Source organism: Tasmannia lanceolata, unplaced genomic scaffold, assembly GCF_043159265.1.
Source record: "Tasmannia lanceolata isolate RefF3 unplaced genomic scaffold, GAP_Taslan_0.1 ptg000017l, whole genome shotgun sequence".
NCBI lineage: Eukaryota > Viridiplantae > Streptophyta > Magnoliopsida > Canellales > Winteraceae > Tasmannia > Tasmannia lanceolata.
In genome coordinates, this window is record NW_027518694.1 from 38922 (window position 1) to 61955 (window position 23034).

Below are 23034 nucleotides of genomic sequence, written 5' to 3' on the forward strand. Positions count from 1 at the left end.
CGCTTCCCTTGCACGCAGCCTTGCACACTAGCCTCGCATGCGAGCCTTGCACCCTAGCCATGCAAACTAGCCTTGCACGGTAGCCATGCACACAAGCCGTGCACATTAGCCATGCGCACAAGCCCCGCACACTAGCCTTGCGCACAACCCTTGCACACAAGCCATGCACTCGAGCAATGCACACAAGCCTTGCACTCAAGCAATGCACACAAGCCCTGGACACTAGCCTTGCACACGGGCCTGGCACACAAGCCTTGGGCACTAGCCTTGCGCACTAGCGTTCCACATGAGCCTTGCACACTAGCCTTGGACACTAGCCTTGCACACAGGCCTTGCACACTAGGCATGCTTGGGCGAGCTGATCCCGCATCAAGTCGACGGGTCTAGGCATTCTTGGGCGCAGATCCCGCATCGTCTCGTCGCGTCTGGGCGCAAACACGTCGCGTCTCGTTGCGTCTTCAGAAGTCGTCGCTAACAGCACCTTTGGTTGCCACTGGTGGTTAGGCTGGTTGGTTGCGCAAACCCTATAGGAGGGTGGCATGCTGGTGGGCGTTTTTGCCCGGATAGGCACTAGAATGTGCAGATTTTGGGCGTTTTTGCCTGGATAGGCTAAGGAATGGGCATGCTTTGGGCGTTTTTGCCCGGATAGGCACCGGAATGCTTGGCCTTGGCTTGTCCTAGCAAGGCATTGCTGGGTTGGGCTCCCTTGGCCTTTTGGGCGCCTTGGACGATGTCTTGCGAAGACCATGGGCACAAGGCCATGGCATATGGTGAGGAAAGGACCACGGTTGCCAAGGTTAGGCACCGGAATGCTTGGCCTTGGCTTGCCAAAGCAGGGCATTGCTGGGTTGGGCTCCCTTGGCCTTCCGGGCGCCTTGGACACTGTCTTGGGAAGACCATGGGCACAAGGCCATGGCATATGGTGGGGAATGGACCACGGTTGCCAAGGCTAGGCATATAGAGAGGAATTGCATTTTTGCCCGGATAGGCACCGGAATGCTTGGCCTTGGCTTGCCATAGCAGGGCATTGCTGGGTTGGGCTCCCTTGGCCTTCCGGGGGCCTTGGACGCTGTCTTGGGAAGACCATGGGCACAAGGCCATGGCATATAGTGAGGAATGGACCACGGTTGGCAAGGCTAGGCATATAGAGAGGAATGGACCACGGTTGCCAAGGTTGCGCAAGTTTTGGGCATTTTTTGCCCGGATATGCCCAAGTATGCCCCGATAGGCCCGTTACGCCCCGGTATGAACGCGTATGCCCGGATAGACTCGGTATGCCTTGGGATACATGCGTATGCCCCGATAGGCTTGGTACGCCCCGATATGCGCACGTGTGCCCCAGTAGGGCTCGGTATGCCCCGGTATGTACGCGTGTGCCCCGATAGGCCCGGTATGCCCCGATATGCACACGTGTGCCCCAATAGGGGTCGGTATGCCCCGGTAGGTACGCGTGTGCCCCGTAATGCACGTTTCGCAGATCTCCCCGCATGTCCCGCCCCTATATGTAATACTTACTTACTTACTTACTTTCTTTCTTGCTTGCTTGCTTGCTTGCAATGGTTGGGAGTGCCCGGCATGCCCCGCTGCAGAGACCAAGGGCGCAATGACTTGGCACCGCGGATGCCGGGACTCCGGCACTTCCCGTGGCACTGATGGTTGGTTCCAAAGACAAAAGGCCGTGCAAGGCCACCACACCGCGGATGATTTTGCTCGTGCTGGCGCCGTTGTGTGGCCAAAGAACATGCGCGAATGCTCGTGTCGGAAGGGTTGGTGTCCTGGCCCCGCGGGTGTCACGAATGCTCGGTTGCGAAGACCATGGGACCAGAGCCATGGCACGTCGGATGATGGCTCCAGCTGGCGCCCCGGCACTTTCTGTGGCATTGATGCTCGGTTTCAAAGACAAACGTGCGCAGGGCCAGGGGACCGCGGATGACTGCTCGTGCTGGCCCCGTTGGGCGGCATTGATGGTCGGTTGCAAAGAAAATGCGCGATTGCTCGTGTCGGGGCCTGGCAAGCCAAGGCCAAGCGAGCCATGGCAACGCGGATGATGGCTCCAGCTGGCGCCCCGGCACTTTCTGTGGCATTGATGCTCGGTTTCGAAGACAAACGTGCGCAGGGCCAGGGGACCGCGGAGGACTGCTCGTGCTGGCCCCGTTGGGCGGCATTGATGGTGTGTTGCAGAGAGCATGTGCGATTGCAAGTGTCGGCCGGGTTTGGGTTCCCTTGGGCTTTCGGGTGCCTTGGACGCTGTCTTGCGAAGACCATGGGCACAAGGCCCCGTCCTGGCCCCTTGTTCGATTCGCTCTCGTCTTGCGCTTGCTTCCAAGGTCCTCCATGACCTTCCCCATGGCCTTGCTAGATCCCCCCCATGACGCATGACCTCTGTCCGTTGATTGGTTTTGAGTGCACACCATGCCCGGCTTGGCACCGTGTTGTCGCGTGAGTGGCATTTGGATCGTGCATGCTGGTGGGCTACCTGCCAATGCGCACAAGCCTTGCACACTAGCCTTGCGCACGAGCCTTGCACAAAAGCCTTGGACACAAGCCTTGCGCACAAGCCATGCGCACAAGCCTTGGACGCTAGCCTTGCACACAAGCCATGCATACAAGCCTTGCTCACAAGCCTTGGGCACTGGCCCGTCGCAGTAGCCTTGCACACAAGCCTTGCGCACTAGCTTTGGGCACGAGCCTTGCGCACTTGCCTTGGGCACTAGCCTTGCACACAACCCTTGGGAACTAGCCTTGCGCACCAGCCTTGCCCACAAGCCTTGCACACCAGCCTTGCACACTAGCCTTGCATACAAGCCTTGCACACTAGCCTTGCACACAGGCCATGCTCACTAGCCTTGGGCACTAGCCTTGCACACAGACCTTGGGCGCTAGCCTTGCGCACTAGCCTTGCCCACGAGCCTTGCACACTAGCCTTGCACGCAGGCCTTGCACGCTAGGCATGCTTGGGCCAGCAGCTCCCGCATCAAGTCGGCGGGTGTAGGCACGGTTGGGCGCAGATCCCGCATCGCCTCGTCGCGTCTGGGCGCAAACCCGTCGCGTCTCGTTGCGTCTTCAGAAGTCGTCGCTAACAGCACCTTTGGTTGCCACTGGTGGTTAGGCGGGTTGGTTGCGCAAACCCTATAGGAGGGTGGCATGCTGCGGGGCGCTGGAATGCGCAGGCTTAAGGCGTTTTTGCCCGGATAGGCACTGGAATGTGCTGGTTTTGGGCGTTTTTGCCTGGATAGGCTAAGGAATGGGCATGCTTTGGGCGTTTTCCCCGGATAGGCACTGGAATGGGCTGGTTTTGGGCGTTTTTGCCTGGATAGGCTAACGAATGGGGCATGCTTTGGGCTTTTTGCCCGGGTAGGCACTGGAATGCCTGGCCTTGGCTGGGCATTGCTGGGTTGGGCTCCCTTGGCCTTTCAGGCGCCTTGGATGCTGTCTTGGGAAGACCATGGGCACAAGGCCATGGCATATAGTGAGGAATGGACCACGGTTGGCAAGGCTAGGCATATAGAGAGGAATGGACCACGGTTGCCAAGGTTGCGCAAGTTTTGGGCATTTTTTGCCCGGATATGCCCAAGTATGCCCCGATAGGCCCGTTACGCCCCGGTATGAACGCGTATGCCCGGATAGACTCGGTATGCCTTGGGATACATGCGTATGCCCCGATAGGCTTGGTACGCCCCGATATGCGCACGTGTGCCCCAGTAGGGCTCGGTATGCCCCGGTATGTACGCGTGTGCCCCGATAGGCCCGGTATGCCCCGATATGCACACGTGTGCCCCAATAGGGGTCGGTATGCCCCGGTAGGTACGCGTGTGCCCCGTAATGCACGTTTCGCAGATCTCCCCGCATGTCCCGCCTCTATATGTAATACTTACTTACTTACTTACTTTCTTTCTTGCTTGCTTGCTTGCTTGCAATGGTTGGGAGTGCCCGGCATGCCCCGCTGCAGAGACCAAGGGCGCAATGACTTGGCACCGCGGATGCCGGGACTCCGGCACTTCCCGTGGCACTGATGGTTGGTTCCAAAGACAAAAGGCCGTGCAAGGCCACCGCACCGCGGATGATTTTGCTCGTGCTGGCGCCGTTGTGTGGCCAAAGAACATGCGCGAATGCTCGTGTCGGAAGGGTTGGTGTCCTGGCCCCGCGGGTGTCACGAATGCTCGGTTGCGAAGACCATGGGACCAGAGCCATGGCACGTCGGATGATGGCTCCAGCTGGCGCCCCGGCACTTTCTGTGGCATTGATGCTCGGTTTCAAAGACAAACGTGCGCAGGGCCAGGGGACCGCGGATGACTGCTCGTGCTGGCCCCGTTGGGCGGCATTGATGGTCGGTTCCAAAGAAAATGCGCGATTGCTCGTGTCGGGGCCCGGCAAGCCAAGGCCAAGCGAGCCATGGCACGTCGGATGATGGCTCCAGCTGGCGCCCCGGCACTTTCTGTGGCATTGATGCTCGGTTTCAAAGACAAACGTGCGCAGGGCCAGGGGACCGCGGATGACTGCTCGTGCTGGCCCCGTTGGGCGGCATTGATGGTCGGTTGCAAAGAAAATGCGCGATTGCTCGTGTCGGGGCCTGGCAAGCCAAGGCCAAGCGAGCCATGGCAACGCGGATGATGGCTCGCTAGTGCTGGCGCCGTGCACAGTGGCCTCGCACACTCGCCCTGCACGCTTCCCTTGCACGCAGCCTTGCACACTAGCCTCGCATGCGAGCCTTGCACCCTAGCCATGCAAACTAGCCTTGCACGGTAGCCATGCACACAAGCCGTGCACATTAGCCATGCGCACAAGCCCCGCACACTAGCCTTGCGCACAACCCTTGCACACAAGCCATGCACTCGAGCAATGCACACAAGCCTTGCACTCAAGCAATGCACACAAGCCCTGGACACTAGCCTTGCACACGGGCCTGGCACACAAGCCTTGGGCACTAGCCTTGCGCACTAGCGTTCCACATGAGCCTTGCACACTAGCCTTGGACACTAGCCTTGCACACAGGCCTTGCACACTAGGCATGCTTGGGCGAGCTGATCCCGCATCAAGTCGACGGGTCTAGGCATTCTTGGGCGCAGATCCCGCATCGTCTCGTCGCGTCTGGGCGCAAACACGTCGCGTCTCGTTGCGTCTTCAGAAGTCGTCGCTAACAGCACCTTTGGTTGCCACTGGTGGTTAGGCTGGTTGGTTGCGCAAACCCTATAGGAGGGTGGCATGCTGGTGGGCGTTTTTGCCCGGATAGGCACTAGAATGTGCAGATTTTGGGCGTTTTTGCCTGGATAGGCTAAGGAATGGGCATGCTTTGGGCGTTTTTGCCCGGATAGGCACCGGAATGCTTGGCCTTGGCTTGTCCTAGCAAGGCATTGCTGGGTTGGGCTCCCTTGGCCTTTTGGGCGCCTTGGACGATGTCTTGCGAAGACCATGGGCACAAGGCCATGGCATATGGTGAGGAAAGGACCACGGTTGCCAAGGTTAGGCACCGGAATGCTTGGCCTTGGCTTGCCAAAGCAGGGCATTGCTGGGTTGGGCTCCCTTGGCCTTCCGGGCGCCTTGGACACTGTCTTGGGAAGACCATGGGCACAAGGCCATGGCATATGGTGGGGAATGGACCACGGTTGCCAAGGCTAGGCATATAGAGAGGAATTGCATTTTTGCCCGGATAGGCACCGGAATGCTTGGCCTTGGCTTGCCATAGCAGGGCATTGCTGGGTTGGGCTCCCTTGGCCTTCCGGGGGCCTTGGACGCTGTCTTGGGAAGACCATGGGCACAAGGCCATGGCATATAGTGAGGAATGGACCACGGTTGGCAAGGCTAGGCATATAGAGAGGAATGGACCACGGTTGCCAAGGTTGCGCAAGTTTTGGGCATTTTTTGCCCGGATATGCCCAAGTATGCCCCGATAGGCCCGTTACGCCCCGGTATGAACGCGTATGCCCGGATAGACTCGGTATGCCTTGGGATACATGCGTATGCCCCGATAGGCTTGGTACGCCCCGATATGCGCACGTGTGCCCCAGTAGGGCTCGGTATGCCCCGGTATGTACGCGTGTGCCCCGATAGGCCCGGTATGCCCCGATATGCACACGTGTGCCCCAATAGGGGTCGGTATGCCCCGGTAGGTACGCGTGTGCCCCGTAATGCACGTTTCGCAGATCTCCCCGCATGTCCCGCCCCTATATGTAATACTTACTTACTTACTTACTTTCTTTCTTGCTTGCTTGCTTGCTTGCAATGGTTGGGAGTGCCCGGCATGCCCCGCTGCAGAGACCAAGGGCGCAATGACTTGGCACCGCGGATGCCGGGACTCCGGCACTTCCCGTGGCACTGATGGTTGGTTCCAAAGACAAAAGGCCGTGCAAGGCCACCACACCGCGGATGATTTTGCTCGTGCTGGCGCCGTTGTGTGGCCAAAGAACATGCGCGAATGCTCGTGTCGGAAGGGTTGGTGTCCTGGCCCCGCGGGTGTCACGAATGCTCGGTTGCGAAGACCATGGGACCAGAGCCATGGCACGTCGGATGATGGCTCCAGCTGGCGCCCCGGCACTTTCTGTGGCATTGATGCTCGGTTTCAAAGACAAACGTGCGCAGGGCCAGGGGACCGCGGATGACTGCTCGTGCTGGCCCCGTTGGGCGGCATTGATGGTCGGTTGCAAAGAAAATGCGCGATTGCTCGTGTCGGGGCCTGGCAAGCCAAGGCCAAGCGAGCCATGGCAACGCGGATGATGGCTCGCTAGTGCTGGCGCTGTGCACAGTGGCCTCGCACACTCGCCCTGCACGCTTCCCTTGCACGCAGCCTTGCACACTAGCCTCGCATGCGAGCCTTGCACCCTAGCCATGCAAACTAGCCTTGCACGGTAGCCATGCACACAAGCCGTGCACATTAGCCATGCGCACAAGCCCCGCACACTAGCCTTGCGCACAACCCTTGCACACAAGCCATGCACTCGAGCAATGCACACAAGCCTTGCACTCAAGCAATGCACACAAGCCCTGGACACTAGCCTTGCACACGGGCCTGGCACACAAGCCTTGGGCACTAGCCTTGCGCACTAGCGTTCCACATGAGCCTTGCACACTAGCCTTGGACACTAGCCTTGCACACAGGCCTTGCACACTAGGCATGCTTGGGCGAGCTGATCCCGCATCAAGTCGACGGGTCTAGGCATTCTTGGGCGCAGATCCCGCATCGTCTCGTCGCGTCTGGGCGCAAACACGTCGCGTCTCGTTGCGTCTTCAGAAGTCGTCGCTAACAGCACCTTTGGTTGCCACTGGTGGTTAGGCTGGTTGGTTGCGCAAACCCTATAGGAGGGTGGCATGCTGGTGGGCGTTTTTGCCCGGAGAGGCACTAGAATGTGCAGATTTTGGGCGTTTTTGCCTGGATAGGCTAAGGAATGGGCATGCTTTGGGCGTTTTTGCCCGGATAGGCACCGGAATGCTTGGCCTTGGCTTGTCCTAGCAAGGCATTGCTGGGTTGGGCTCCCTTGGCCTTTTGGGCGCCTTGGACGATGTCTTGCGAAGACCATGGGCACAAGGCCATGGCATATGGTGAGGAAAGGACCACGGTTGCCAAGGTTAGGCACCGGAATGCTTGGCCTTGGCTTGCCAAAGCAGGGCATTGCTGGGTTGGGCTCCCTTGGCCTTCCGGGCGCCTTGGACACTGTCTTGGGAAGACCATGGGCACAAGGCCATGGCATATGGTGGGGAATGGACCACGGTTGCCAAGGCTAGGCATATAGAGAGGAATTGCATTTTTGCCCGGATAGGCACCGGAATGCTTGGCCTTGGCTTGCCATAGCAGGGCATTGCTGGGTTGGGCTCCCTTGGCCTTCCGGGGGCCTTGGACGCTGTCTTGGGAAGACCATGGGCACAAGGCCATGGCATATAGTGAGGAATGGACCACGGTTGGCAAGGCTAGGCATATAGAGAGGAATGGACCACGGTTGCCAAGGTTGCGCAAGTTTTGGGCATTTTTTGCCCGGATATGCCCAAGTATGCCCCGATAGGCCCGTTACGCCCCGGTATGAACGCGTATGCCCGGATAGACTCGGTATGCCTTGGGATACATGCGTATGCCCCGATATGCGCACGTGTGCCCCAGTAGGGCTCGGTATGCCCCGGTATGTACGCGTGTGCCCCGATAGGCCCGGTATGCCCCGATATGCACACGTGTGCCCCAATAGGGGTCGGTATGCCCCGGTAGGTACGCGTGTGCCCCGTAATGCACGTTTCGCAGATCTCCCCGCATGTCCCGCCCCTATATGTAATACTTACTTACTTACTTACTTTCTTTCTTGCTTGCTTGCTTGCTTGCAATGGTTGGGAGTGCCCGGCATGCCCCGCTGCAGAGACCAAGGGCGCAATGACTTGGCACCGCGGATGCCGGGACTCCGGCACTTCCCGTGGCACTGATGGTTGGTTCCAAAGACAAAAGGCCGTGCAAGGCCACCGCACCGCGGATGATTTTGCTCGTGCTGGCGCCGTTGTGTGGCCAAAGAACATGCGCGAATGCTCGTGTCGGAAGGGTTGGTGTCCTGGCCCCGCGGGTGTCACGAATGCTCGGTTGCGAAGACCATGGGACCAGAGCCATGGCACGTCGGATGATGGCTCCAGCTGGCGCCCCGGCACTTTCTGTGGCATTGATGCTCGGTTTCAAAGACAAACGTGCGCAGGGCCAGGGGACCGCGGATGACTGCTCGTGCTGGCCCCGTTGGGCAGCATTGATGGTCGGTTGCAAAGAAAATGCGCGATTGCTCGTGTCGGGGCCCGGCAAGCCAAGGCCAAGCGAGCCATGGCACGTCGGATGATGGCTCCAGCTGGCGCCCCGGCACTTTCTGTGGCATTGATGCTCGGTTTCAAAGACAAACGTGCGCAGGGCCAGGGGACCGCGGATGACTGCTCGTGCTGGCCCCGTTGGGCGGCATTGATGGTCGGTTGCAAAGAAAATGCGCGATTGCTCGTGTCGGGGCCTGGCAAGCCAAGGCCAAGCGAGCCATGGCAACGCGGATGATGGCTCGCTAGTGCTGGCGCCGTGCACAGTGGCCTCGCACACTCGCCCTGCACGCTTCCCTTGCACGCAGCCTTGCACACTAGCCTCGCATGCGAGCCTTGCACCCTAGCCATGCAAACTAGCCTTGCACGGTAGCCATGCACACAAGCCGTGCACATTAGCCATGCGCACAAGCCCCGCACACTAGCCTTGCGCACAACCCTTGCACACAAGCCATGCACTCGAGCAATGCACACAAGCCTTGCACTCAAGCAATGCACACAAGCCCTGGACACTAGCCTTGCACACGGGCCTGGCACACAAGCCTTGGGCACTAGCCTTGCGCACTAGCGTTCCACATGAGCCTTGCACACTAGCCTTGGACACTAGCCTTGCACACAGGCCTTGCACACTAGGCATGCTTGGGCGAGCTGATCCCGCATCAAGTCGACGGGTCTAGGCATTCTTGGGCGCAGATCCCGCATCGTCTCGTCGCGTCTGGGCGCAAACACGTCGCGTCTCGTTGCGTCTTCAGAAGTCGTCGCTAACAGCACCTTTGGTTGCCACTGGTGGTTAGGCTGGTTGGTTGCGCAAACCCTATAGGAGGGTGGCATGCTGGTGGGCGTTTTTGCCCGGATAGGCACTAGAATGTGCAGATTTTGGGCGTTTTTGCCTGGATAGGCTAAGGAATGGGCATGCTTTGGGCGTTTTTGCCCGGATAGGCACCGGAATGCTTGGCCTTGGCTTGTCCTAGCAAGGCATTGCTGGGTTGGGCTCCCTTGGCCTTTTGGGCGCCTTGGACGATGTCTTGCGAAGACCATGGGCACAAGGCCATGGCATATGGTGAGGAAAGGACCACGGTTGCCAAGGTTAGGCACCGGAATGCTTGGCCTTGGCTTGCCAAAGCAGGGCATTGCTGGGTTGGGCTCCCTTGGCCTTCCGGGCGCCTTGGACACTGTCTTGGGAAGACCATGGGCACAAGGCCATGGCATATGGTGGGGAATGGACCACGGTTGCCAAGGCTAGGCATATAGAGAGGAATTGCATTTTTGCCCGGATAGGCACCGGAATGCTTGGCCTTGGCTTGCCATAGCAGGGCATTGCTGGGTTGGGCTCCCTTGGCCTTCCGGGGGCCTTGGACGCTGTCTTGGGAAGACCATGGGCACAAGGCCATGGCATATAGTGAGGAATGGACCACGGTTGGCAAGGCTAGGCATATAGAGAGGAATGGACCACGGTTGCCAAGGTTGCGCAAGTTTTGGGCATTTTTTGCCCGGATATGCCCAAGTATGCCCCGATAGGCCCGTTACGCCCCGGTATGAACGCGTATGCCCGGATAGACTCGGTATGCCTTGGGATACATGCGTATGCCCCGATATGCGCACGTGTGCCCCAGTAGGGCTCGGTATGCCCCGGTATGTACGCGTGTGCCCCGATAGGCCCGGTATGCCCCGATATGCACACGTGTGCCCCAATAGGGGTCGGTATGCCCCGGTAGGTACGCGTGTGCCCCGTAATGCACGTTTCGCAGATCTCCCCGCATGTCCCGCCCCTATATGTAATACTTACTTACTTACTTACTTTCTTTCTTGCTTGCTTGCTTGCTTGCAATGGTTGGGAGTGCCCGGCATGCCCCGCTGCAGAGACCAAGGGCGCAATGACTTGGCACCGCGGATGCCGGGACTCCGGCACTTCCCGTGGCACTGATGGTTGGTTCCAAAGACAAAAGGCCGTGCAAGGCCACCGCACCGCGGATGATTTTGCTCGTGCTGGCGCCGTTGTGTGGCCAAAGAACATGCGCGAATGCTCGTGTCGGAAGGGTTGGTGTCCTGGCCCCGCGGGTGTCACGAATGCTCGGTTGCGAAGACCATGGGACCAGAGCCATGGCACGTCGGATGATGGCTCCAGCTGGCGCCCCGGCACTTTCTGTGGCATTGATGCTCGGTTTCAAAGACAAACGTGCGCAGGGCCAGGGGACCGCGGATGACTGCTCGTGCTGGCCCCGTTGGGCGGCATTGATGGTCGGTTCCAAAGAAAATGCGCGATTGCTCGTGTCGGGGCCCGGCAAGCCAAGGCCAAGCGAGCCATGGCACGTCGGATGATGGCTCCAGCTGGCGCCCCGGCACTTTCTGTGGCATTGATGCTCGGTTTCAAAGACAAACGTGCGCAGGGCCAGGGGACCGCGGATGACTGCTCGTGCTGGCCCCGTTGGGCGGCATTGATGGTCGGTTGCAAAGAAAATGCGCGATTGCTCGTGTCGGGGCCTGGCAAGCCAAGGCCAAGCGAGCCATGGCAACGCGGATGATGGCTCGCTAGTGCTGGCGCCGTGCACAGTGGCCTCGCACACTCGCCCTGCACGCTTCCCTTGCACGCAGCCTTGCACACTAGCCTCGCATGCGAGCCTTGCACCCTAGCCATGCAAACTAGCCTTGCACGGTAGCCATGCACACAAGCCGTGCACATTAGCCATGCGCACAAGCCCCGCACACTAGCCTTGCGCACAACCCTTGCACACAAGCCATGCACTCGAGCAATGCACACAAGCCTTGCACTCAAGCAATGCACACAAGCCCTGGACACTAGCCTTGCACACGGGCCTGGCACACAAGCCTTGGGCACTAGCCTTGCGCACTAGCGTTCCACATGAGCCTTGCACACTAGCCTTGGACACTAGCCTTGCACACAGGCCTTGCACACTAGGCATGCTTGGGCGAGCTGATCCCGCATCAAGTCGACGGGTCTAGGCATTCTTGGGCGCAGATCCCGCATCGTCTCGTCGCGTCTGGGCGCAAACACGTCGCGTCTCGTTGCGTCTTCAGAAGTCGTCGCTAACAGCACCTTTGGTTGCCACTGGTGGTTAGGCTGGTTGGTTGCGCAAACCCTATAGGAGGGTGGCATGCTGGTGGGCGTTTTTGCCCGGATAGGCACTAGAATGTGCAGATTTTGGGCGTTTTTGCCTGGATAGGCTAAGGAATGGGCATGCTTTGGGCGTTTTTGCCCGGATAGGCACCGGAATGCTTGGCCTTGGCTTGTCCTAGCAAGGCATTGCTGGGTTGGGCTCCCTTGGCCTTTTGGGCGCCTTGGACGATGTCTTGCGAAGACCATGGGCACAAGGCCATGGCATATGGTGAGGAAAGGACCACGGTTGCCAAGGTTAGGCACCGGAATGCTTGGCCTTGGCTTGCCAAAGCAGGGCATTGCTGGGTTGGGCTCCCTTGGCCTTCCGGGCGCCTTGGACACTGTCTTGGGAAGACCATGGGCACAAGGCCATGGCATATGGTGGGGAATGGACCACGGTTGCCAAGGCTAGGCATATAGAGAGGAATTGCATTTTTGCCCGGATAGGCACCGGAATGCTTGGCCTTGGCTTGCCATAGCAGGGCATTGCTGGGTTGGGCTCCCTTGGCCTTCCGGGGGCCTTGGACGCTGTCTTGGGAAGACCATGGGCACAAGGCCATGGCATATAGTGAGGAATGGACCACGGTTGGCAAGGCTAGGCATATAGAGAGGAATGGACCACGGTTGCCAAGGTTGCGCAAGTTTTGGGCATTTTTTGCCCGGATATGCCCAAGTATGCCCCGATAGGCCCGTTACGCCCCGGTATGAACGCGTATGCCCGGATAGACTCGGTATGCCTTGGGATACATGCGTATGCCCCGATAGGCTTGGTACGCCCCGATATGCGCACGTGTGCCCCAGTAGGGCTCGGTATGCCCCGGTATGTACGCGTGTGCCCCGATAGGCCCGGTATGCCCCGATATGCACACGTGTGCCCCAATAGGGGTCGGTATGCCCCGGTAGGTACGCGTGTGCCCCGTAATGCACGTTTCGCAGATCTCCCCGCATGTCCCGCCCCTATATGTAATACTTACTTACTTACTTACTTTCTTTCTTGCTTGCTTGCTTGCTTGCAATGGTTGGGAGTGCCCGGCATGCCCCGCTGCAGAGACCAAGGGCGCAATGACTTGGCACCGCGGATGCCGGGACTCCGGCACTTCCCGTGGCACTGATGGTTGGTTCCAAAGACAAAAGGCCGTGCAAGGCCACCACACCGCGGATGATTTTGCTCGTGCTGGCGCCGTTGTGTGGCCAAAGAACATGCGCGAATGCTCGTGTCGGAAGGGTTGGTGTCCTGGCCCCGCGGGTGTCACGAATGCTCGGTTGCGAAGACCATGGGACCAGAGCCATGGCACGTCGGATGATGGCTCCAGCTGGCGCCCCGGCACTTTCTGTGGCATTGATGCTCGGTTTCAAAGACAAACGTGCGCAGGGCCAGGGGACCGCGGATGACTGCTCGTGCTGGCCCCGTTGGGCGGCATTGATGGTCGGTTGCAAAGAAAATGCGCGATTGCTCGTGTCGGGGCCTGGCAAGCCAAGGCCAAGCGAGCCATGGCAACGCGGATGATGGCTCGCTAGTGCTGGCGCTGTGCACAGTGGCCTCGCACACTCGCCCTGCACGCTTCCCTTGCACGCAGCCTTGCACACTAGCCTCGCATGCGAGCCTTGCACCCTAGCCATGCAAACTAGCCTTGCACGGTAGCCATGCACACAAGCCGTGCACATTAGCCATGCGCACAAGCCCCGCACACTAGCCTTGCGCACAACCCTTGCACACAAGCCATGCACTCGAGCAATGCACACAAGCCTTGCACTCAAGCAATGCACACAAGCCCTGGACACTAGCCTTGCACACGGGCCTGGCACACAAGCCTTGGGCACTAGCCTTGCGCACTAGCGTTCCACATGAGCCTTGCACACTAGCCTTGGACACTAGCCTTGCACACAGGCCTTGCACACTAGGCATGCTTGGGCGAGCTGATCCCGCATCAAGTCGACGGGTCTAGGCATTCTTGGGCGCAGATCCCGCATCGTCTCGTCGCGTCTGGGCGCAAACACGTCGCGTCTCGTTGCGTCTTCAGAAGTCGTCGCTAACAGCACCTTTGGTTGCCACTGGTGGTTAGGCTGGTTGGTTGCGCAAACCCTATAGGAGGGTGGCATGCTGGTGGGCGTTTTTGCCCGGAGAGGCACTAGAATGTGCAGATTTTGGGCGTTTTTGCCTGGATAGGCTAAGGAATGGGCATGCTTTGGGCGTTTTTGCCCGGATAGGCACCGGAATGCTTGGCCTTGGCTTGTCCTAGCAAGGCATTGCTGGGTTGGGCTCCCTTGGCCTTTTGGGCGCCTTGGACGATGTCTTGCGAAGACCATGGGCACAAGGCCATGGCATATGGTGAGGAAAGGACCACGGTTGCCAAGGTTAGGCACCGGAATGCTTGGCCTTGGCTTGCCAAAGCAGGGCATTGCTGGGTTGGGCTCCCTTGGCCTTCCGGGCGCCTTGGACACTGTCTTGGGAAGACCATGGGCACAAGGCCATGGCATATGGTGGGGAATGGACCACGGTTGCCAAGGCTAGGCATATAGAGAGGAATTGCATTTTTGCCCGGATAGGCACCGGAATGCTTGGCCTTGGCTTGCCATAGCAGGGCATTGCTGGGTTGGGCTCCCTTGGCCTTCCGGGGGCCTTGGACGCTGTCTTGGGAAGACCATGGGCACAAGGCCATGGCATATAGTGAGGAATGGACCACGGTTGGCAAGGCTAGGCATATAGAGAGGAATGGACCACGGTTGCCAAGGTTGCGCAAGTTTTGGGCATTTTTTGCCCGGATATGCCCAAGTATGCCCCGATAGGCCCGTTACGCCCCGGTATGAACGCGTATGCCCGGATAGACTCGGTATGCCTTGGGATACATGCGTATGCCCCGATATGCGCACGTGTGCCCCAGTAGGGCTCGGTATGCCCCGGTATGTACGCGTGTGCCCCGATAGGCCCGGTATGCCCCGATATGCACACGTGTGCCCCAATAGGGGTCGGTATGCCCCGGTAGGTACGCGTGTGCCCCGTAATGCACGTTTCGCAGATCTCCCCGCATGTCCCGCCCCTATATGTAATACTTACTTACTTACTTACTTTCTTTCTTGCTTGCTTGCTTGCTTGCAATGGTTGGGAGTGCCCGGCATGCCCCGCTGCAGAGACCAAGGGCGCAATGACTTGGCACCGCGGATGCCGGGACTCCGGCACTTCCCGTGGCACTGATGGTTGGTTCCAAAGACAAAAGGCCGTGCAAGGCCACCGCACCACGGATGATTTTGCTCGTGCTGGCGCCGTTGTGTGGCCAAAGAACATGCGCGAATGCTCGTGTCGGAAGGGTTGGTGTCCTGGCCCCGCGGGTGTCACGAATGCTCGGTTGCGAAGACCATGGGACCAGAGCCATGGCACGTCGGATGATGGCTCCAGCTGGCGCCCCGGCACTTTCTGTGGCATTGATGCTCGGTTTCAAAGACAAACGTGCGCAGGGCCAGGGGACCGCGGATGACTGCTCGTGCTGGCCCCGTTGGGCAGCATTGATGGTCGGTTGCAAAGAAAATGCGCGATTGCTCGTGTCGGGGCCCGGCAAGCCAAGGCCAAGCGAGCCATGGCACGTCGGATGATGGCTCCAGCTGGCGCCCCGGCACTTTCTGTGGCATTGATGCTCGGTTTCAAAGACAAACGTGCGCAGGGCCAGGGGACCGCGGATGACTGCTCGTGCTGGCCCCGTTGGGCGGCATTGATGGTCGGTTGCAAAGAAAATGCGCGATTGCTCGTGTCGGGGCCTGGCAAGCCAAGGCCAAGCGAGCCATGGCAACGCGGATGATGGCTCGCTAGTGCTGGCGCCGTGCACAGTGGCCTCGCACACTCGCCCTGCACGCTTCCCTTGCACGCAGCCTTGCACACTAGCCTCGCATGCGAGCCTTGCACCCTAGCCATGCAAACTAGCCTTGCACGGTAGCCATGCACACAAGCCGTGCACATTAGCCATGCGCACAAGCCCCGCACACTAGCCTTGCGCACAACCCTTGCACACAAGCCATGCACTCGAGCAATGCACACAAGCCTTGCACTCAAGCAATGCACACAAGCCCTGGACACTAGCCTTGCACACGGGCCTGGCACACAAGCCTTGGGCACTAGCCTTGCGCACTAGCGTTCCACATGAGCCTTGCACACTAGCCTTGACACTAGCCTTGCACACAGGCCTTGCACACTAGGCATGCTTGGGCGAGCTGATCCCGCATCAAGTCGACGGGTCTAGGCATTCTTGGGCGCAGATCCCGCATCGTCTCGTCGCGTCTGGGCGCAAACACGTCGCGTCTCGTTGCGTCTTCAGAAGTCGTCGCTAACAGCACCTTTGGTTGCCACTGGTGGTTAGGCTGGTTGGTTGCGCAAACCCTATAGGAGGGTGGCATGCTGGTGGGCGTTTTTGCCCGGATAGGCACTAGAATGTGCAGATTTTGGGCGTTTTTGCCTGGATAGGCTAAGGAATGGGCATGCTTTGGGCGTTTTTGCCCGGATAGGCACCGGAATGCTTGGCCTTGGCTTGTCCTAGCAAGGCATTGCTGGGTTGGGCTCCCTTGGCCTTTTGGGCGCCTTGGACGATGTCTTGCGAAGACCATGGGCACAAGGCCATGGCATATGGTGAGGAAAGGACCACGGTTGCCAAGGTTAGGCACCGGAATGCTTGGCCTTGGCTTGCCAAAGCAGGGCATTGCTGGGTTGGGCTCCCTTGGCCTTCCGGGCGCCTTGGACACTGTCTTGGGAAGACCATGGGCACAAGGCCATGGCATATGGTGGGGAATGGACCACGGTTGCCAAGGCTAGGCATATAGAGAGGAATTGCATTTTTGCCCGGATAGGCACCGGAATGCTTGGCCTTGGCTTGCCATAGCAGGGCATTGCTGGGTTGGGCTCCCTTGGCCTTCCGGGGGCCTTGGACGCTGTCTTGGGAAGACCATGGGCACAAGGCCATGGCATATAGTGAGGAATGGACCACGGTTGGCAAGGCTAGGCATATAGAGAGGAATGGACCACGGTTGCCAAGGTTGCGCAAGTTTTGGGCATTTTTTGCCCGGATATGCCCAAGTATGCCCCGATAGGCCCGTTACGCCCCGGTATGAACGCGTATGCCCGGATAGACTCGGTATGCCTTGGGATACATGCGTATGCCCCGATATGCGCACGTGTGCCCCAGTAGGGCTCGGTATGCCCCGGTATGTACGCGTGTGCCCCGATAGGCCCGGTATGCCCCGATATGCACACGTGTGCCCCAATAGGGGTCGGTATGCCCCGGTAGGTACGCGTGTGCCCCGTAATGCACGTTTCGCAGATCTCCCCGCATGTCCCGCCCCTATATGTAATACTTACTTACTTACTTACTTTCTTTCTTGCTTGCTTGCTTGCTTGCAATGGTTGGGAGTGCCCGGCATGCCCCGCTGCAGAGACCAAGGGCGCAATGACTTGGCACCGCGGATGCCGGGACTCCGGCACTTCCCGTGGCACTGATGGTTGGTTCCAAAGACAAAAGGCCGTGCAAGGCCACCGCACCGCGGATGATTTTGCTCGTGCTGGCGCCGTTGTGTGGCCAAAGAACATGCGCGAATGCTCGTGTCGGAAGGGTTGGTGTCCTGGCCCCGCGGGTGTCACGAATGCTCGGTTGCGAAGACCATGGGACCAGAGCCATGGCACGTCGGATGATGGCTCCAGCTGGCGCCCCGGCACTTTCTGTGGCATTGATGCTCGGTTTCAAAGACAAACGTGCGCAGGGCCAGGGGACCGCGGATGACTGCTCGTGCTGGCCCCGTTGGGCGGCATTGATGGTCGGTTCCAAAGAAAATGCGCGATTGCTCGTGTCGGGGCCCGGCAAGCCAAGGCCAAGCGAGCCATGGCACGTCGGATGATGGCTCCAGCTGGCGCCCCGGCACTTTCTGTGGCATTGATGCTCGGTTTCAAAGACAAACGTGCGCAGGGCCAGGGGACCGCGGATGACTGCTCGTGCTGGCCCCGTTGGGCGGCATTGATGGTCGGTTGCAAAGAAAATGCGCGATTGCTCGTGTCGGGGCCTGGCAAGCCAAGGCCAAGCGAGCCATGGCAACGCGGATGATGGCTCGCTAGTGCTGGCGCCGTGCACAGTGGCCTCGCACACTCGCCCTGCACGCTTCCCTTGCACGCAGCCTTGCACACTAGCCTCGCATGCGAGCCTTGCACCCTAGCCATGCAAACTAGCCTTGCACGGTAGCCATGCACACAAGCCGTGCACATTAGCCATGCGCACAAGCCCCGCACACTAGCCTTGCGCACAACCCTTGCACACAAGCCATGCACTCGAGCAATGCACACAAGCCTTGCACTCAAGCAATGCACACAAGCCCTGGACACTAGCCTTGCACACGGGCCTGGCACACAAGCCTTGGGCACTAGCCTTGCGCACTAGCGTTCCACATGAGCCTTGCACACTAGCCTTGGACACTAGCCTTGCACACAGGCCTTGCACACTAGGCATGCTTGGGCGAGCTGATCCCGCATCAAGTCGACGGGTCTAGGCATTCTTGGGCGCAGATCCCGCATCGTCTCGTCGCGTCTGGGCGCAAACACGTCGCGTCTCGTTGCGTCTTCAGAAGTCGTCGCTAACAGCACCTTTGGTTGCCACTGGTGGTTAGGCTGGTTGGTTGCGCAAACCCTATAGGAGGGTGGCATGCTGGTGGGCGTTTTTGCCCGGATAGGCACTAGAATGTGCAGATTTTGGGCGTTTTTGCCTGGATAGGCTAAGGAATGGGCATGCTTTGGGCGTTTTTGCCCGGATAGGCACCGGAATGCTTGGCCTTGGCTTGTCCTAGCAAGGCATTGCTGGGTTGGGCTCCCTTGGCCTTTTGGGCGCCTTGGACGATGTCTTGCGAAGACCATGGGCACAAGGCCATGGCATATGGTGAGGAAAGGACCACGGTTGCCAAGGTTAGGCACCGGAATGCTTGGCCTTGGCTTGCCAAAGCAGGGCATTGCTGGGTTGGGCTCCCTTGGCCTTCCGGGCGCCTTGGACACTGTCTTGGGAAGACCATGGGCACAAGGCCATGGCATATGGTGGGGAATGGACCACGGTTGCCAAGGCTAGGCATATAGAGAGGAATTGCATTTTTGCCCGGATAGGCACCGGAATGCTTGGCCTTGGCTTGCCATAGCAGGGCATTGCTGGGTTGGGCTCCCTTGGCCTTCCGGGGGCCTTGGACGCTGTCTTGGGAAGACCATGGGCACAAGGCCATGGCATATAGTGAGGAATGGACCACGGTTGGCAAGGCTAGGCATATAGAGAGGAATGGACCACGGTTGCCAAGGTTGCGCAAGTTTTGGGCATTTTTTGCCCGGATATGCCCAAGTATGCCCCGATAGGCCCGTTACGCCCCGGTATGAACGCGTATGCCCGGATAGACTCGGTATGCCTTGGGATACATGCGTATGCCCCGATAGGCTTGGTACGCCCCGATATGCGCACGTGTGCCCCAGTAGGGCTCGGTATGCCCCGGTATGTACGCGTGTGCCCCGATAGGCCCGGTATGCCCCGATATGCACACGTGTGCCCCAATAGGGGTCGGTATGCCCCGGTAGGTACGCGTGTGCCCCGTAATGCACGTTTCGCAGATCTCCCCGCATGTCCCGCCCCTATATGTAATACTTACTTACTTACTTACTTTCTTTCTTGCTTGCTTGCTTGCTTGCAATGGTTGGGAGTGCCCGGCATGCCCCGCTGCAGAGACCAAGGGCGCAATGACTTGGCACCGCGGATGCCGGGACTCCGGCACTTCCCGTGGCACTGATGGTTGGTTCCAAAGACAAAAGGCCGTGCAAGGCCACCACACCGCGGATGATTTTGCTCGTGCTGGCGCCGTTGTGTGGCCAAAGAACATGCGCGAATGCTCGTGTCGGAAGGGTTGGTGTCCTGGCCCCGCGGGTGTCACGAATGCTCGGTTGCGAAGACCATGGGACCAGAGCCATGGCACGTCGGATGATGGCTCCAGCTGGCGCCCCGGCACTTTCTGTGGCATTGATGCTCGGTTTCAAAGACAAACGTGCGCAGGGCCAGGGGACCGCGGATGACTGCTCGTGCTGGCCCCGTTGGGCGGCATTGATGGTCGGTTGCAAAGAAAATGCGCGATTGCTCGTGTCGGGGCCTGGCAAGCCAAGGCCAAGCGAGCCATGGCAACGCGGATGATGGCTCGCTAGTGCTGGCGCTGTGCACAGTGGCCTCGCACACTCGCCCTGCACGCTTCCCTTGCACGCAGCCTTGCACACTAGCCTCGCATGCGAGCCTTGCACCCTAGCCATGCAAACTAGCCTTGCACGGTAGCCATGCACACAAGCCGTGCACATTAGCCATGCGCACAAGCCCCGCACACTAGCCTTGCGCACAACCCTTGCACACAAGCCATGCACTCGAGCAATGCACACAAGCCTTGCACTCAAGCAATGCACACAAGCCCTGGACACTAGCCTTGCACACGGGCCTGGCACACAAGCCTTGGGCACTAGCCTTGCGCACTAGCGTTCCACATGAGCCTTGCACACTAGCCTTGGACACTAGCCTTGCACACAGGCCTTGCACACTAGGCATGCTTGGGCGAGCTGATCCCGCATCAAGTCGACGGGTCTAGGCATTCTTGGGCGCAGATCCCGCATCGTCTCGTCGCGTCTGGGCGCAAACACGTCGCGTCTCGTTGCGTCTTCAGAAGTCGTCGCTAACAGCACCTTTGGTTGCCACTGGTGGTTAGGCTGGTTGGTTGCGCAAACCCTATAGGAGGGTGGCATGCTGGTGGGCGTTTTTGCCCGGAGAGGCACTAGAATGTGCAGATTTTGGGCGTTTTTGCCTGGATAGGCTAAGGAATGGGCATGCTTTGGGCGTTTTTGCCCGGATAGGCACCGGAATGCTTGGCCTTGGCTTGTCCTAGCAAGGCATTGCTGGGTTGGGCTCCCTTGGCCTTTTGGGCGCCTTGGACGATGTCTTGCGAAGACCATGGGCACAAGGCCATGGCATATGGTGAGGAAAGGACCACGGTTGCCAAGGTTAGGCACCGGAATGCTTGGCCTTGGCTTGCCAAAGCAGGGCATTGCTGGGTTGGGCTCCCTTGGCCTTCCGGGCGCCTTGGACACTGTCTTGGGAAGACCATGGGCACAAGGCCATGGCATATGGTGGGGAATGGACCACGGTTGCCAAGGCTAGGCATATAGAGAGGAATTGCATTTTTGCCCGGATAGGCACCGGAATGCTTGGCCTTGGCTTGCCATAGCAGGGCATTGCTGGGTTGGGCTCCCTTGGCCTTCCGGGGGCCTTGGACGCTGTCTTGGGAAGACCATGGGCACAAGGCCATGGCATATAGTGAGGAATGGACCACGGTTGGCAAGGCTAGGCATATAGAGAGGAATGGACCACGGTTGCCAAGGTTGCGCAAGTTTTGGGCATTTTTTGCCCGGATATGCCCAAGTATGCCCCGATAGGCCCGTTACGCCCCGGTATGAACGCGTATGCCCGGATAGACTCGGTATGCCTTGGGATACATGCGTATGCCCCGATATGCGCACGTGTGCCCCAGTAGGGCTCGGTATGCCCCGGTATGTACGCGTGTGCCCCGATAGGCCCGGTATGCCCCGATATGCACACGTGTGCCCCAATAGGGGTCGGTATGCCCCGGTAGGTACGCGTGTGCCCCGTAATGCACGTTTCGCAGATCTCCCCGCATGTCCCGCCCCTATATGTAATACTTACTTACTTACTTACTTTCTTTCTTGCTTGCTTGCTTGCTTGCAATGGTTGGGAGTGCCCGGCATGCCCCGCTGCAGAGACCAAGGGCGCAATGACTTGGCACCGCGGATGCCGGGACTCCGGCACTTCCCGTGGCACTGATGGTTGGTTCCAAAGACAAAAGGCCGTGCAAGGCCACCGCACCGCGGATGATTTTGCTCGTGCTGGCGCCGTTGTGTGGCCAAAGAACATGCGCGAATGCTCGTGTCGGAAGGGTTGGTGTCCTGGCCCCGCGGGTGTCACGAATGCTCGGTTGCGAAGACCATGGGACCAGAGCCATGGCACGTCGGATGATGGCTCCAGCTGGCGCCCCGGCACTTTCTGTGGCATTGATGCTCGGTTTCAAAGACAAACGTGCGCAGGGCCAGGGGACCGCGGATGACTGCTCGTGCTGGCCCCGTTGGGCAGCATTGATGGTCGGTTGCAAAGAAAATGCGCGATTGCTCGTGTCGGGGCCCGGCAAGCCAAGGCCAAGCGAGCCATGGCACGTCGGATGATGGCTCCAGCTGGCGCCCCGGCACTTTCTGTGGCATTGATGCTCGGTTTCAAAGACAAACGTGCGCAGGGCCAGGGGACCGCGGATGACTGCTCGTGCTGGCCCCGTTGGGCGGCATTGATGGTCGGTTGCAAAGAAAATGCGCGATTGCTCGTGTCGGGGCCTGGCAAGCCAAGGCCAAGCGAGCCATGGCAACGCGGATGATGGCTCGCTAGTGCTGGCGCCGTGCACAGTGGCCTCGCACACTCGCCCTGCACGCTTCCCTTGCACGCAGCCTTGCACACTAGCCTCGCATGCGAGCCTTGCACCCTAGCCATGCAAACTAGCCTTGCACGGTAGCCATGCACACAAGCCGTGCACATTAGCCATGCGCACAAGCCCCGCACACTAGCCTTGCGCACAACCCTTGCACACAAGCCATGCACTCGAGCAATGCACACAAGCCTTGCACTCAAGCAATGCACACAAGCCCTGGACACTAGCCTTGCACACGGGCCTGGCACACAAGCCTTGGGCACTAGCCTTGCGCACTAGCGTTCCACATGAGCCTTGCACACTAGCCTTGGACACTAGCCTTGCACACAGGCCTTGCACACTAGGCATGCTTGGGCGAGCTGATCCCGCATCAAGTCGACGGGTCTAGGCATTCTTGGGCGCAGATCCCGCATCGTCTCGTCGCGTCTGGGCGCAAACACGTCGCGTCTCGTTGCGTCTTCAGAAGTCGTCGCTAACAGCACCTTTGGTTGCCACTGGTGGTTAGGCTGGTTGGTTGCGCAAACCCTATAGGAGGGTGGCATGCTGGTGGGCGTTTTTGCCCGGATAGGCACTAGAATGTGCAGATTTTGGGCGTTTTTGCCTGGATAGGCTAAGGAATGGGCATGCTTTGGGCGTTTTTGCCCGGATAGGCA